The following is a 12,604-nucleotide window of genomic DNA, read 5'->3' on the forward strand; positions in this document are numbered from 1 at the left end:
GAGGGGGCAGAGCTGAGCCGGGCCGGGCCGCGCCGCGCCAGGAGCTCCGCACCCCGCGCCGCACCGTCCCCGGCCCCGGCGGGAGCCGCCGCCGCCGCCCGGTAAGTGTGGGCACGGCCCTTCCCCAACCCTCCGGAGGCGCCGCCGGGTGTCCCGACACCCCTCCTGCCGCCGGGATGCAGCTCTTTTACCCCGGCCTGGCTCCTGCTGCACCGGCCCCGCCGCCGCTTACCCTGGCCCCTCATCTCCGGGGTGTGCCGGCCGCCCTTCCCGTGCCCCCGGGCCCTGCAGCGCCGTCTGCCCGCCCCGGGGGGCTGCGGGCGCCCCGGGTGCCCTCCCTCTCCCCGGGGCTGCGGGCTCTCCTCGCCCGCCGCCGCTTCCCCTCCTCGCCCTGAGCGTTTTCAGTGTTCCCAGCCCCTCCCTCCTCCCCGGGCGGGGTCCCTGTGTCGCCGTGGGGCTGGTGGCCCCGCTGGCCGTGCTGCGGGGCTTGCCCTTGCCGGGCGCGGGGGCTGCGCCGTCCTCTCCCCTGCCCGCGCCGGGGAAATTGCGGTGACACGTGTCCGCCGAGCCCTTCGGTGCCTCGGAGCCGCAGCTTTTTATACTGAAAGCGATTTCCGAGTTTCTCCGGGCTTCTGATTTCTGGGGCGATTCGTGGGATTCCCTGACCGCCTCGGTCGCAGCGCAGGTCCTGCATCTAAGCCCCTCTGAGCTCCTTCCAGACTCTCCTAAGCCAGATCCCTGCCTCTTTGAGGTAGGTCAAGGTTATTGTGCTCTTCATGCAGTGGATGGGGAAAGTGGAAATGTGGACAGACTGTGGGATTTCCTCAAGGTCACCCTGGGAATTGGACCCCAAGCATCCTCTCTGTTCCTGCATCCTCTGCAGCTGCTGGGTGAGGGTGAAGTTGTAGAATTTGGATTTTTAGTGACCCAGCCTCTTTCCTGCAAGGCTTCTCAGCTTTTAGTTTATACGCCTTGCCAGATGTCAGAGCAGGATCCCAGCTATATTTATTTGGCCTAATGTCTTTTAGCTATTAGATGTTTACAGTTAAACAGTGGATGTTTTTACCATAGTATGTTAATCTCTGAGAGTCTCGTTGTTGTTAGGATCTGACTTCGTGGTGCTGCTGCTGCTGTTGGGATGGTATCTGCAGTGATTTTGATCACTGCAAGTAACTGTGGCTTTGCTTCTCAAGAACTCGCTTCTTGGCAGTGCCAAGCAATAGGCAGCTGAAGTAGAGTGGTACTGATAACCACGAATCGTGCAGGACTGGGGTGGTGGTTGTCTTCTTATCCTCTGTTTCTGTCTTCCTTTGTAGGCTGTTATAAACAAAGGAGTAGGCAAGGTTTGATAGGAGGAGTTCTTCTAACCTCTTCCTGTGAAAATAAACACCAAGATTTAATGAGGCTTTACCCCTCTGATTGTCTTGCCTGTAGGATTTTAAACTGCGTGCTGCTACTTGTAGTTGTTCACACAGGTGCAGTTTTTCTCCTGGTGCTGTGCCCTTGGGCTGGTCTGTTCACCGAGTGCCTGGCGTAGTAAGGAGTGTTATGTTTTGAGGGTGGTGGCGACCTGTGGCACAGATGGATGGCTGGGATGGAAAAGGGATCAGATGTGTGTTGTAAACCAGAGGCCTGCTCTGCTCTGAAGGAAAGTCTGCAGTCCTGTTTGATGCCCAGCAATCTTGTTAATGTCTTACTAGGATGCCAAAGCCGTTGAGCATCTCCCTGCTGCTGTTTTAGGAAGGGGTAGTGTTCTGTATTAAGTTACTAGAAGGTAGAAATCACTGACAGCCTGTCAAGGCCATTTGCTCCCCTTTTCCTGACAAGATCTAAATTAGTGGGCCATATGGGGGAAATACCTACCTGGCTGGCCAAGGTGCCAGCAGCGTGTCCATGTGGAAGCAGTCCCCTGCTTGCTTGTGCGTCATGTTTTGTCTTGTAGGTCTCTGGCAGGGCAGAGGTGTGATGGAGAGAAGGGACAGAGGCACAGTGACTGGTGGTTGGTGTGCCTTGAAACCTGGGAGCATAGGATTTGGAGCTGTGCTCTGATAAGGGAAATTTGGGGAAAGTCTTGCTTAGAAGCTCTAAGCATTTCATGTGCCTATACAGCTCTTCTTGCATAACTGTTGTCGTCCTGAGAATTGTGAAATAGTAGGAGGGAGAAATTTCTTGGAGTAGGGCAGCTGTGTTTCCAGGTGAGTAAATGTTGTGCTGTGTTTAGAATAAAATCTGTGTGTAGAGCCAGCATCCCTGACCAGGGGCCCAGTTCTGCAGATTCCCGTGAGAACAGCTTTTTCCTGAAGGTTAAAGCCCAATTGAGGGAACATCATTGTTCCAAGGTGTGTGATGACCATGTGATGCTGTGAAAATAGTTAAATATCTTTGGCACTTCTTGAGGAATACACCCCGTGTTGATAGCTGGGTGTGCAGCTGCAGGGTGAGCTGCGGGTTGTGCCCTGCATGGGGGAATTGTCAGGAGCCCCAGGAAAGGGGCTGTGACCTGGTGCTGACCCTTTGGACTGCAGAGGGCACAGGGATGCAGCAGGAGCTGATGACTCAGCAAGAAGACCCCAGACTGTCTGGGTGCACAAACTGTAAGAATGTAAAAGCCCCAGGAATGCTTTTGTTGGGGGTCCCTCCCCAGAGGCACTGGGTCTAGCTGATTTTGTGTCGCTGCATCACGATTAAATTAGAGGATCCAGACATCTGAGACTGCTGTGGGAAACCCAGGGCTGAGCCAGTAAGGAAACCCTGTCTGACTGTGAGTATGGGGTGTGCAGGGAGCCAAAAGGGCCACCCATGATGTCACTGGAGCCATCTGCTGTGAAGGGACTTTGGTCCCAGCAGTGAAAGTCTAGGAATGGGGGGAGTGTGACTGACACAGTGGCTCCTGGGTGGTGAGACAGGAAGGTTTCCTTAACACACTCTGGGTTTTGTCTGAATAATCTGCAGCCAGGAGGCTGTAAGATGGGTGAGTGATGAGTTGCTCCTTCTTCCTCAGAAAGGTGTATCTGGATGTGGAGTAAGGATGCATGGTCCACATCTCCGGTCCTCCAAAGGATCAGCCCTTTGGTTTGCTGCTGGGCTGGCAATTACTTGTTTTACAGATGTTGGCAAGCCTCTGGGCTCTCACTGCAGAAATAAAATGCTCCTGGAGGGTAATTTCCAGATCCACAGTAGCTGCTGGAAGGTGGGATGTCCTTGCGAAGTCCAAGGGATGAAAGGCTTGTGCGGTGGTAAGAAAAGTTTAGTAGCACTTAACCATAACTGCAGAGGAACCCGTGTCCCCTGGTGCTGACTAGCAGCAGGTCTGCCTTGTTCCACATGATGCTTGTTTTTGTCACTTGATCCCTGGTCTCATTTGCAGGCTTAGAACTGCAAATATTTTGCACTGCCAACTTTCCAGTGCCAGCAAGATGTCTTACACAGGGTGTATCTCTTAATGGGCTGGGTTTATCTGCCTAAAATCATATTGTACTGTCAGAATGACATAAAAGAGCTTTGAACTAGGCCCCAAGGGGAAAGAAAAAGGGTTTGAAAAATGCAAAATATTTTTGTTCCGTTGTTAGGAGAGCCTGGGCTGGGGAGATGTTGTGGAACCAAACCAGATTTGGAATGGGTGGGATAAATGATCCTGAGTGCTGCAGTTCATGTGTGTTAAGATAGGATGCTAATGCCCTGTGAAGGGAGTTTCTACAGTTTCCCCTTTTCTGGGCTGTTTCAGAACAGAGAGATATTTCTTCCTAGGCCTGCCTTCTGCCTGGCCTTGCTTTTTCACAGTGGTTTGTTCCCATGTTGTTGTTTTGTGTTTTTCTTTTTTTTCTTCTTCTTTGTTCCTTTTTTTTTCTCTAGAACGACATTTCTGCACAGCTGATGTCCCGTCAGTGGTGTCCCAGAGCTGAGCACCTTCACATTTTTCTGGAGTAAGTTGATACAGCTCTAGCAGACAGTGAAGCAAATTTAGTTTGCACCAGCTGAGTTTGAGCATCATGTTGGAATCCTTGAGCACAGCCTGTTTAGCCTGTCACTTACGAGTTTGTTAATGTCCTGTTAGGTTTCCAGCTGGACATGTCTTTCTCCCAGCTGCCTCTGCTCTCCTGTTAAAATCTGCAGTACTGTGTAGGACAAATGTCTGTCCTCCTTCTACAGCAACAGTGCAGGATGGGAATGCTGTCTATTACAATGCTGTAATTCACAGCATTCTGCCTTCTGCTAATGCAGGTACATAAGGGCCGGTAATTACTCCTTTTTACATCCATAATGCATTCTCCTAAATCCTTAAGTGTGTTTTCAGGAAATGCAAAAGCCTGCTTTAATGCCCATGTTTGCATATTCAGGCTGTCTTAGAAGTGACCAAACATCTGCACTACAACAGGTTGGGAAGATGGAATTGTCAATGACTTACCATGACAAATTAGCTAGAGATGCTGCTGAACGTTGTTTTTATTGGTTACTCTTGAACATTTTGGACACTGTGCCTGTTTTCCATGGTGCATTTCTCATAAATGGCTGCATGGACTTCAGACTTGCTGGAGACAGTTGTCTTGTCTGTCTACAGTGAGACAGCAGGGATGTGTCTGCAAGTGCCTGCTCTCTGCCAGAGGTGTGTCTGAGGTCTAACAGGGCAGTGTGTTTCAGCTTCTCTGGCACCATGATGTAATGAAGCCATACTCCTTCAGCAAGGCTGAGTGCTCTGGCTGTAGCTGCTTGGTTTGGGGACTATCACTTGGCCGTATCCAGCCAACAGTGGCTTGCTAGAGCTAACACTGTGTTGCTCCAGCTAATCCTAACAGCAGATAAATATTTTTTCCTGTCCTCTTCTGTTTGCCTTCCAGCACAGAGATAGCAGGAAGGAGGAGGTGGATTGAGCTGTCCAATGCCAAACTTGGATGTTGCTTTAACCTTGCAGTATTGATTGCCGGGTACTTTGAGTTATTGTGAAGATAAAGTAACAGGAGCTTTAGAAAACAAGGCAAAATCCCAGACAAACCTAATGAAAAGACAGTGGGTGGTTTGGATTTCTGTCTGGCAGTTTCCTCTTACACATCTGCAAATACAAAAACTTGAACATTTTCTGCCTTAGGTGGGCTGTCTACATGGAGATTATATGCTCGGGGAAGGGAGAGGCACCCAGGCAGCAACGCTTGTTTTGTATCAGAAGGATTATGATGGGTTACTGTTTATTTAATTTATGGGGTCTCTGTTGATCATAATTTAGTACAGCCTGTGGTGAACTGCTCACAGGAATGCAGTCTTATTCTATTTTGTTAAACATTTTTGGAACTGGTACTTGTTTTCATTTTGGTAGTCCTGTTGTGGGTGAGTGACTGTGTCTTGTCAAACCTTCCTGTGCCCTGCTCCTTCCTTTGGCACTGATGCTGGTGTATGGCATATCAGGAGAGCTCTCTGGATTTCTTTTTTTTTCGTTCCTGTGCCTAAGGCATTTATCTAGAAGCCAGCAGGAGAGAGGCTGGTTTTGACCCAGCTAAGTTTCCCCAAATAGCATGAATTTGAGAAGCTGGGAATGACTAAGTCACAGCAAAGACTGTGCCTGCCCCACCTGGAGCTTTGACTCTATGTTTGGGGCTCATACTCTCAATTTGAAAGCTGTCCCAGCTATGAGGAGCTTTGTGGACAGGGTGGGGAGAGGGAAGAAGAAAAAAATATTCCCCTCTTATGTACGACAGCAGTGCTTCTGCACTGAGTGAGTAACTGGCTTGGAGGAGGTGTTTGGGAAGAGAATTATGTGCTTTTCTTTTTTAATTAGAGCACAAAGATAGGGGACTTTCAGCAAATGGTTTTAGTAGGAAAGAGATGCTGTACAAGTGAGCAATTGGTTTGGATCAAGCCAGAAAGAAGTCCAGTAGCTATGATCCTTCATTTCTGAATTCAACTGCAGCTTTCAGTGAAACCTTTTTGCTTTGACAGGGGGCTGTGCTGTGTGGTGTGAGAGCTCCGAGCTGGATGTGTGCTGGCTTTGGTGTGGATAAGTGCCTGCAATGAAGATGTAGCATGTGGTGTGCTTAGTCTGGGCCTGACCATCTTCATTTCTGCTGCTGCTGCTCTGTCTCTGTCCTTGTCACTGTGATGTGTGACACCCTACTGCCCTTAATGGGTGTGCTGCCTACACGCTTTGACAGAGAAAAGGGCAGTTGCCTGATGGGTCTGATGAGATGGAAACACCTTCTTCAAGGCCATATGTGGACTGGGAACATGTTTGGTGCCCTGTTCAGTGCTGTTCTCTTTACTCTGTGATAAGGATTTATAAAAAAGAAGAAATTGTGGTTCAGGGACAGGCTGCTTGAGAGACTTAATGTGAATTTGGGTCCTGCATTCTCCTTTGCTACAGATTTAGAGCATGACCTGGGGTAAGCAGTAAAATGTCTGTCTCTGATCATGTCCCTTACAATCCAGTGGGAACAGCAGCACTCCAGGGGTTTGCCACTTCTACACGATGACCATGGCAGCTGTTGCAGAAGGTATGATCTGATCTCGTAAATGGTCTCTTCTGCTAGGTGCTTCATCATCTTTTTTCAGTTTGTGTTGGCTTTCTCAAGGATAGCAGTACTGGCTTCCTTTTCCATTCCCTGGGCAAGCCAAGCTCTTCTCTGTAAGGCAACAGGAGCATTTGTTGTTTATCAAGGCTATTTTGTAAGTGTAGTAGTTTTTTAAAGGACATAAAACTCATTGTGTTGGCCCGACCCCTTTCTCCTGAACTATCCCACTTGCTTTATTAGCAGCTAAATGTATGCATGACCTGAGCGGCTCTCGTCTTTTTGAGGCCCTTTTTAATTTTTTTGCAGAAACTTACAGTGTAGATTCTCTGGTGTCTCACACTGGTTCTTGAAAACTAATGGAGAGCTTGAAGGAAATAGCTTGGTTACTGAAGTGATAAGCACTGCAGAAATGCCAGACACTATATAAACAACTAAACTCAGCCCCCGGCCCTTCCCAAAAGAGGGATGATTTGCAGAAATACTTCAACAGATGGTCTGAATTTGGCTTTGGGAAGGGGAGAAGAAGTGCCAGGTCGCTGCTGAGCCGTGTGTGGGCGCGTGCCCGTGTGCGCCGTGCGCCGTGTTCCCTGCCAGCACGCTCCGGGACGGCTGAGCACGCTGCTGCCACAGCCTCCTGTGCTCAGGAGGCATCTGCACACCGCTGACTCAGTCCCTGTGGCTCCGCCAGGGCCCTGTGCACAGCGAGCTCCAGTTTTCCCTGTGGTGAGGTTCAGCCGTGCCCCGCTGGTCGGGCTGGTCTGCTGGAGGTGAGTTTGCAGAGTCAGCTCACAGTCAGCTGGTGGGAGAGAGGCTGCAGAGCTGCTGTGCGGCTTGTGAGATCTTGCCAGGCACACAGCTGAGGTTGTAGGAAGGCTGTAGGGTCATCTGACACTGCGTTGTCCCTTGTGTTAGTGCAGTGTCCTGGACCTCTGTCGCTGCAAATTGAGGTGGTGTGGAGCTGGAAACAAATGAACCTGTGGTAAAGGGCACGTGCTGTTTTGACACACCTGTGCATACATGTGAGCATACAACTTGCTGGCAGCTTGAGAAGGCATGGGAAGGGGTTTACATGTCATGGTTGGGAACCGTGATGCACTCTGGCAGAGCTGGCTGCTGTGGTCAGCTTCCTCTGTTCCTCATCCTGAGCAGATTACTGCTCTTGCAGGGGAGGGAGAATGTGTTTCCTCCAGAGTGCTGCATCACCTTTGAGTGGGCTCTGCTCTGGGGCAGGCAGGTTCCCATGTCAGCTGTCACAGCTGACTCCAGTTGGGTTATGGATTGGAGCCCAGACGTCCTTGTCCATGGACCTCTAGCAGAACAGTGTGTCTAGGTCCTGCATTGCCAAACTGTTGCTAGACTTCCAAAGCAACATGCCTGTTCCACTGCTTGTGTCAATTCCTTGTGTCTGCTGCTGCCTGCTGTTCCTGACATGTACTCTTTTTGAGACAGAGTTGGTAATTAGAGCAGAGTTGTGAGGTGCTCTTCAGGAATGTTTCTCATTTGGAAACTTTTTGAAAACAGGTCTGATTCTTAAGCAGTCCAAGATGAATTGCTTCTCTGAGCATGTGTCAGGTAAATTTTTGGGATACATCTGCCAGGTAGCAGCACTGGACTGCATGTATGGAGTAGCCAGATGAGACATCTGATGTTCAGAGAATGACTCTCCAAGTTTGATAAACTTCACTTTTTCCTCTTTTTCCTTTCTTGTGTTACTCATCTCCCTGCACTCTGTTTAGGTGAGCAGGACTGGATATATTTTCATTTGCCTGTAGCCTCCAAAATACATTGTCTTCCTGCTGGGAACGCCTTGCTTGCCTTGCAGCCTGCTGATTCACAGCACTCTGGGTGAGCAGGGAGCTGGTGAATGGATTATGCCACAGACTCCTGTACCATCAGAGAGTGGTTGCAGTCCCCTTGACAATTCCTGTTTGTCACAGAGTGTGTAAGAGTTTCCCTGGAGGAGCGGCTAACCTCTTCAGGAGCAGCATGACCCATGTGGGGCTGCTATGTGCATTTAGCAAGGAACCATTTTGCTGTGATCTGAGCAGTTTTGGCATAAGCAAAACAGCTGAGGTAGGAGGCGAGAAGGGCTGTTGGCAATGCAGGAGAGGAGCACTTGAGTTCGTGTACCCCCACAGCAAAGGGACTGGCAGCAGCAGTGTCCTGTGGCTGAGAGGAGAGGAATATTGACTAACATGACATTTAAGTGGCATTTCTTCTCGTGCACTGGGAGCATTAGTGACATTTGTCTTTGGTGCTGAGAAGTAATGAGATAAGCTTTGTTGTTCAGAGAGGTCTCTACCTGCTGTGGCAAAGTGTTTGGAGGGCTGGGAAATGTCTTTTTGTTATCCTGTCAATCTTCTATGCCTGGTCTCTTGTACAAAAGGCACCTGAAATACAGCCTTGACTCTACTAGGCAGCTGAGCTTGCAGCCTGTACACCAGTGTGGGCATGCTTACATGGTGGCTTCTGCTTGATGCTTCTCTGTTGCCTTGCTTTAGGTGGAGCCTAGCTGCTGACTCCAAAGGGTGATGCAGGAAGGATCCATCCTTGCATGCCCTGAGGTCTTGTTTCATTACCCTGCAAGATTTTAGCATTGGTTCCCATGCCGGTGGCTGGTGCTCTCAGTGTGCTGTGGCTTTGCTACAGGGACAGGATGCGGGGTTTGTGGGATGCTTTGGAGTTCCAGCCTGGCTCAGCAGTCCCTCTTTGGGACTCTTGAGTGACAGCTATCAGTTGACATACAGACCCACAGGGCTCTGGGTTACTAGGCCTTTTAAATAAGTTTGTTAAGGGCCCAGAATCTCTTATCTCCCAGGCTTCCCTGGAGGGATTCTTGTTCTATTTTTTTGTTGTATATTGGTTTACTTTATCGGCGCACTCAGCAGGCTGCTGCAGGCCGCTGCCAAGAGGAACAGTCCTGCTTCCACTCTTGTCTCTTTCTGCTTATGTCAACACAAGCATTTGTGTGTTCACAGCTACACATGACCTGGGAGTAGGCCTGGTCCAAGATGACTTCTTTGAGTTGCTGGGGAAAGGAAGAGCAGTAGTCTGAAGTTATGCTGGACAAGTGGTTGAGTAATCACAGTCCCTGCTGGGAAAGTACATCACGCGGCATATTCCAGGGGCTAAAAATCCGTGGTACTGTTCCCTTCCTGAAAATCTTCGCGCCTTCTCTGCCAACACACCGTCAAGACTGCATCGAGCCTGTACCAGTGCCTCTGTGCAAAAAAATTGTGTTGTGCTACCCTTCCACAGCACTAGCTCTCACCTGGTTTTAGATTCTCTATTTGATGCGGAACGACAGCATCGTGCCTTTACAGCACTTAAAATTCACATAGGGTAGCAGCCAGAGAAAGGTGGCGGCTTTTTGCATCGGGTAGGGATGGCCCTGTGTACTGCCAGATGCATGAAGTATAGGAAGAAGTGGGAAGGGAGGGAAAAAAACCCAACCCAACACCTTTGCTTTGCTCCAGCACAGTTCTCTAGTGCTTGCAGGAAAAACGCATCCTTCAGAAAGTTCTTTGTGATCATGTGTCCTTGGAGGTGCCAAGATATATGACCAATTTCCTCTCCTCTTCCTTTACTTCCCTTACATGCCCGGAAGCGGTGACAGTTCTGAGCAGACACCTCAGTGTGAACACAGCTGATGCTGAGCTTTCCTCTCCAGGGGTGACAGAGGTTAGGGATCTGCTTATGCTTGGGTTGGAGAGATGGGAGGCTCCTCTCTGAGCATATCTGAACCTTGCTGGGATTGTGTGTCTCTTTCCTGCTGTCCTGTTGCTTCTCCCTGCTGCAGCCGGTTCTGTTTCTGAAAGCTCTGTTGTCGTTTTGACACGGGAGGTGCAACTGTCCCTTCTGCCTGCCTCCATTGCCGGATAGGTTTAGGGAGTGTGTTAGGACAGCGTAACTTGGTTAAGGTCCCGCTGCAGACTGCATGCTGCCTGTCGTGGCTGACTTTGGGGATGGGGAGGAGATGGGACTGTACGAGGAGCACCATATGTCTGGATGATGGGCAACTTGCAGACCCCGGTGCTGCCCCAGGGCTTGAGGCTGCTGGTGCCATGTGCGAAGGGGCTGTCAGCAGGGTCCCAGGCTCACAGTCCCAAAGCAGCAGGGTGTCATCCCAAGGCTTGCAGTGTGCTCTGCAATAGGAAGAGACAAGCTGGCTGGCCCTTCGGAGAGAGGATCCTGTGTCTATGTTGCACCAAGGGCTGGGTGAATGAGCGGGGGTTTTGTACATTAACCAGGCAGCAGCTGCGCTGAGTGAGCCGTAGGGTGCCAGCCACAGCGTTCCTGGGCTTCTCCAGAAGCTGTGTCAAGGCAAGTACTTTCCGCTCTCTCGCAGCTATTATGAAAGAGCCTGAGTTTCCCGCACCCTTCTCTCCCTTGCCCTCAGGGCATGCTGGGCTTGTCTGAATTAATGTAATTAGCACATGCCTTATTAGCTCACTAAGGCACAAAGAACTCATGTATATTTGTAGCCAGGTTAAGCAGCCCCTATTAATTTAATAACCGTGTCCTCCTCAGTGCATGGCAACAGTTAATCACTGGTGGTGACTCAGGACCAGCCAGTATGGAGCAAATTTGGGCGAGGTGTGTGTGTGTGCGGTTCTCTTTTATTGTGTTGCATTTTTATTAATGAGCAGAGCTGTGAAGGGAATTAGTGGCAGGCGCAGGAGATGGAAGGGAACTTTCAGTGCAGGTTTACTAAACAACCAGCCCTGGATATTTCCTATGCTCTACGCTGTCGGTAGAAGAGGATCTGTAGAATGAATCAGCGAAATGTGACACAGACTGGGAGGCGGAAATTTACAGAAATAAACTTTAGCAACCCACGCTTGAACTCTGCTCCAGTCAGGTTATATGCTAGGTATTGATAGTAATTTTGCTTCGTTGGCTACCCCATTTCCCCTTGGTGATTTTGAGGCAGAGGAAGTGGTTAGTGTATTACGGTGCTGCTCATATTTGAGACTGCAAAAAGAGCAAAGTTCTTGTAAAAGGGCAAAAATAGTTGCAAGTAATTTTATTTGCTGCGGCCCTGTGGTCCTTGATTCCTTTTATTGTTCTGGGTCTTGCCATGCACAGCACTTAGCTAGGTCGCATGGAATGCGGCCAGGATGTTTGCCACCAGGTGTTTGAGGGGTTAGGTTTGGTTTTGTTGTTTGGTTGGAGGGCTTTTTTGCTTCCTTTTTACACAGAAGCTGCAAGTTATGGTTTGTGCTCCACCACTCTGGAATGATGCAGTTTCTGAGTCCAGGATGGTGACATGTATCTCTGTTCCAGTAGTTCTGCATGTGGGATAGTAAATTCCTGCACTGATTCTAAAACCAGTGAGTTAAACATTTTGGAGGCTTTTTTCAGCCAAGACCACTATACATGCACAGGAGACTTCCTGCATTTCTTCTCTTCTTCCCCCTTCTTCAGTAATCACAGGTTGTGCTCTTTGTGGTGAGCATAAGCTGGGAGGAGGAGCAGGAAGAATGCTGCTGGAAAGCTGTTGATGTGCTTGCGCTGTTTTTAGTCAGGTTTTCTGCAAGTAACAGTTGGTGTGAGATGCAGGTGTTCTCTATTTATTTTACCTGTTTGCTGTTTCTGCCTAGTAAGCTTGAGCTTGCAAGGCCTGGGCTGTTCTTGGCCATCATGAGCCTATGGAGGAGCATCACTGAGAAGATGAAGTTGTTACATTCAAAGAGACAATGAAACCCCCATGGAACCGGAGCAAAGTGTGTATGTACTTGTAATAATGTGCCCTCTTGCTGCATCTGGCAGGGGACCAAGTCCCCGGGCTCCAGCGGAGATCTTCTGGTTTGCATCTCTGCTGAGGACCTGCACATCCTGGGAGGCACAGAAGGAAAACAAGTCTGAGATCTCCATGGAGTGACCAGGGACGCACACAAGTTTTGCTGCAGCAGATTGAAGCAGATACATTTAATTTCTACTTTCTTAGAGCCTGTTCTCAGGAGAGCTCAATTTTTAAATGAAGGCTCTGGGAGTGGAGCATGGGGTGAGGAGATGCAATGGGTGAGGATCTGCAGGGAGTGCCGATGCACAGTTGTATTGCAGGGGTGGAGAAAAAAAACAGGTGTATTGCAGGGGGGAGAAAA

At 49.6% G+C, this 12,604-nt stretch overlaps 1 protein-coding gene across 3 annotated transcripts in view; it reads left to right on the forward strand.

Annotated features, from left to right (window-relative positions):
• The window catches only part of SLC25A22 (solute carrier family 25 member 22), a 51,653-nt gene continuing 39,049 nt past the window's right edge, over positions 1-12,604 (forward strand). For 2 of the 3 annotated variants that reach the window (XM_066321025.1, XM_066321027.1), the window contains exon 1: positions 1-101. The gene's annotated coding sequence lies outside the window, so the exon portion shown is untranslated. Of the gene's footprint in view, positions 102-588; positions 752-12,604 lie in introns of those variants that run through there. The other variant, XM_066321026.1, reaches the window with a different exon arrangement.

This window comes from Sylvia atricapilla, chromosome 6 (genome assembly GCF_009819655.1).
Source record: "Sylvia atricapilla isolate bSylAtr1 chromosome 6, bSylAtr1.pri, whole genome shotgun sequence".
NCBI lineage: Eukaryota > Metazoa > Chordata > Aves > Passeriformes > Sylviidae > Sylvia > Sylvia atricapilla.